General features: G+C 42.8%; 1 long non-coding RNA gene across 1 annotated transcript in view; it reads right to left on the bottom strand.

Annotated features, from left to right (window-relative positions):
• The window catches only part of LOC111743957, a 3,769-nt gene extending 2,585 nt beyond the window's left edge, over window positions 1–1,184 (bottom strand). Inside the window, exon 1 of the long non-coding RNA XR_002781959.1 lies at window positions 993–1,184. This is a non-coding gene — a long non-coding RNA (uncharacterized LOC111743957). The remainder of the gene's footprint in view (window positions 1–992) is intronic.
• Between the last annotated feature and the right edge of the window lie 2,837 nt (window positions 1,185–4,021).

Raw genomic sequence — 4,021 nt, 5'->3', positions numbered from 1 at the left:
GGAGAGATCAGTAAGCAAACGAATAATTATACAGCCAGGGAACCAGAAGTTAACTGAGAGAGCACTGAGGGAAAATCACAGAGGAGGTGATATTGAGGCCAAGACAGGACAGGTGATAGACGTTTGCCTGCTCAGCAAGAATATGGGAGAGGGCATACCAAGCAGAAGTAACAGCACGTCCGAAAAAAAAAAAAAGGAGACTGTAACTATAAAGCAAGATAAATCCAATTATGAAGGTCCTTAAGCACTAGGCCAAGGAATTTGCCTTGTAGGGGGCACAAAGCCTCTACAAGAGAATAAAGTCATCATATTTGAGTTTTGAAAAGATTTCTATGTTGTCATTGTGGATCAGTTTAGATGAGTTAAGACTGGAGAAAGGGAGGCCAGCCTCAATTTGCTCTACCTTCTCCCAACCTCACTCCAGCCCTTGAATAACAATAGAAGTTCTTACCCATCCCAGGGCCTTTGCACTTGATGTTCCCTCCTCCTGGATCACTCCGCTTTGGCGGTTACAAAGCTTCATTTTTCTCAGCTTTCAGGTCTCAAATCAAGCATTCCTTCCTTTCCTTAATTTCCCAATCTAATTTATTGTTCCCTCCATTCTCTTTTGTAGCACCCTATTTTTTCTATTTACTACAGTTTTAAATTTTATTCTCATTTGTGTTATGTAATTAGTATGTCTTCTCTATTAGATTATAAACTCCGTAAGGGTAGGGTTGTGTCTGCCCCATTCAATACCGTGTCCCCAGCATGCAGCACAATGCCTGGCACTTAGCACACCCTCAATAAATACTGAATGGATGACACTGTTAGTGTAATGTCACCCTTAAACTAAGGCAGTAGCAGAAAAACTGAGAAAAGGAGACTAACACCACACGAAGTGGACAGGACAGGTTAGAGACAGGAATCAGAATTAGTTCCGATTGTACTGAGTTCTGACTACACAACTAGCTGAAGACCTTTAGCAGGTCGACCCCTTTTATCCACCACACCTTCAGTTTTCCCCTCCGTGAAATGAGAACGACACCACTGCAGCTGGACAGAACAAATGTCCTCCACGGCAGAAATAAGGCTTGGGCTCGGACCGAGGGTCGTGGTGGCCCACTTCAGGGGAGTGAGCACCAGCGAGAACTCGACACTCTCTGCAGGCGGAAGTAACTGCCCGATAGAAGTCCTGACTTAAAATAGATCCCTCCCACCCCAACAGGCGCGGCGCCACGGTTCTTTGTACCCTCATAAAGCATCCGACGAGCAGCAGAAGGGTGGGGGGTAATTTAGGGCTGCTGTCATTTGTTTCTTTTAAAATATTTTCCCCATTTCTCAGATCTCTCTAAAAATTGCTTAATCGAAATCTAAACTTAAAGAAATCTCAAGACAATAGGGTAGAAGAGAGATTCCAGCATGGGATAAGCAAGAAGTAGATGGGTAGATGCTCGTGCGCAGCGCCACCCGATGGTCGGGGAGAAGCTAGTAGCCTCCTCTTCCCCATTGGTCCCCCCCCACGCGCGACCTTCACAGCCTGGGGAAACGCGAGAACCAGGAGGACTCGGAGACCTCGATGTTACTACATTTCCCAGAGGCCTCTGCGCAAAGGAAGGGACAGTGCCGCGGCTCGCTTCCTCCGCCTCCGGAGTGCAGATGTTTTAATCTTCACCAGCCAGTCAAGTTCTCCATGGACTTGGGGCAAACCCGACACCACCCTAGATATATAAACAGCCAGGAAGAATAAGCACTGCAAGGTCCTCTGGGAAATGTAGTTTCCAGGAAGGCTTCTGGGAAACAGAAAGGCAGCGAGCTTTTGCAGCCAATTAGAGCCTGGCTCGGTCACAGGATCTGAGCAATGTGGTCTTCTAGGGCTTTGCTTTTGCTTTTGCTGCTGCGAGAAGGGTTTCCCAGACATGGGCGGCAGTTCCCGCCACTGTGTGGACTCGACCTCTGGACTGGCTTCCTCAGTCTCTGAGCCGTTCCTGTTGACCAGCGCTGACCGTATATTGCATGTACTTAAACTTGCCATGACTTCTGTGACCTCGAGTTAACTTGCAGGCTTTTATAGGACCTGACCATGCTCTATTACCTTGGCCTGGGCAGCAGCCAAACAACCGGCCACTCGAGTTGCTTCAGAGCTTTACTGAAAAAGCTACTAATTAGTTCTTGGGTCGCCTCATCTTTGGGGACGTTTCCCGCTACTGTTCTCACTCCGCCACCTTGTCCTCACCCATGACTGTCTCTTCAGAAGCTTAAGTCACGGGACCCCTCTTTTTTCTCGCTATCAGCCCCTTCCTAGTTACATTTCTTCCTCTACCTGTCTTGCTTCACTTCCTTCAGTAGCAACCCCAAACCGTAGATAAATATAATTACCTGCTTTGGTTTTGCTAGGTGCTCCTGGAGAGGGAAAACTATTATCACCTAACTTCACAGGTTGGTGCCGTTGGAATCAAGGTCTCAGACTTCAGCTAACCCAAAGCTCAGTGGATTAGGGCAGCGTTGGGGAAGATAAAAATTAGAGGCAGGGAGTCTGCTGCAGAGACCTCTGGAAGAAAGACAAGGCTTTAGAGGCTATCGTTGTTGCCCTACACCTCATGTTTGTCTTTTAGGAGGGTGAGAATGAAATACAGAGCAAGGCAAAATACTAGTTATGAGAATATTCTAGAATGGCACGTTAGTAAGAAAGAATTCTGTAAAGTCGCAAACAAATGTTAAGTAACAAACGATAAAATTAGAAAACTTATCAGAGACTAAACTGCTGTAAATTAAAAGCTAAATGAGGCCAGAAACAAAGTCCTTTAGACTTTTTGAATTGAAAGAGATTGGGTGTTTCTGATGGAAAGCCAGGCCGAGGCAATGTTTTATTACTTTTCAGAAAGATTAAGATTATAAAAAAATCTCTCGAGAAGTGGCAGGTGTAAGAGGACCGTGGAAATCAGTAACTAATCTGGCTTAAAAAAATAATTTTAAAAAACAAGTCTGTCCTTGAGGAGAAAAGGAGATCTACAACAGATATGTTTGGACATTTCAGAGGCCCCTACTGTGTAGCCTGGGCTCCTGCTGTCACACAGGCCATTAAGCAAGCTTTAGAGTCCTCTGATGGAGACCACACACAGCCTGAAACTTCACAGGAGTGCTGCCAAGCACTGGAGAAGAGGTTGGGTTTTATTTTGTTCTCTTACAATAATAATGTTTTATTAATTTATATCTTTCATTCTATAGCATGAGGTCTATTTTTCATGCAAAAAGTCCATGAAGTAAATACTTTAAATCCTGTCTATGGTGTTTTCACATATCAGGTGATATTAGGTATAATTAAGAAAAGCAACAAAGTGGTAAGTTAACAGTTAACTTGAAAAGGTATTGCTTTGAAAGCAATCCAATTTATTACACTTCTACATACCAACCTTACCACCTGATTCTAAATTTAAAGGCTTGCTGTTTACCAACAGGAAATTACAGCTACATTTACATGTGTCTGAAGGAAATGCATGCAAAGAATAGCCACATCTTTATATGCAAGGCAAATATCTGGAATTAGATAAAATAATTCTGGAATCCCACACTGGACATTAATATTTTAGGAGCAGAACACAAGATCCCTAAGGAACAAGAAAACCTAAACATTGCAGGGGGGGAAATCATGAAGATAGCAGTTTTCATTAAGGTAGAGCAGTGCATCTCAAATTATTTATGCAGGAGCAGTTTATTTGTTTTCAATTCATTGCACACCAATACTTATGTAAAATAAGAGTTTATTTCTAGGAAAAAAATGAAATAATGAATTATAAAATATAAAATACAAGACCGTATTTTTCTATTAGATTCAACATACATAAAATCACTCTAAAATTGCTATAAAAGTTCCCAAACACTTAGGCTCAATTCTTACGTTTAGTCCATGCAGACCAAATCGCCAACTCACACTTGTCTAAGGACCATATTTTGAATAGCACTGAGATAAAGCATCTAAAAGTAGAGATTTGCCAGAAGCACATCACATATTACTCCCTGGATCAAACTTCCATTATTTTTA

This window comes from Pteropus vampyrus, unplaced genomic scaffold, assembly GCF_000151845.1.
Source record: "Pteropus vampyrus isolate Shadow unplaced genomic scaffold, Pvam_2.0 Scaffold125, whole genome shotgun sequence".
Classification (NCBI taxonomy): domain Eukaryota; kingdom Metazoa; phylum Chordata; class Mammalia; order Chiroptera; family Pteropodidae; genus Pteropus; species Pteropus vampyrus.
This window is presented reverse-complemented; position numbering and strand designations above follow the sequence as displayed.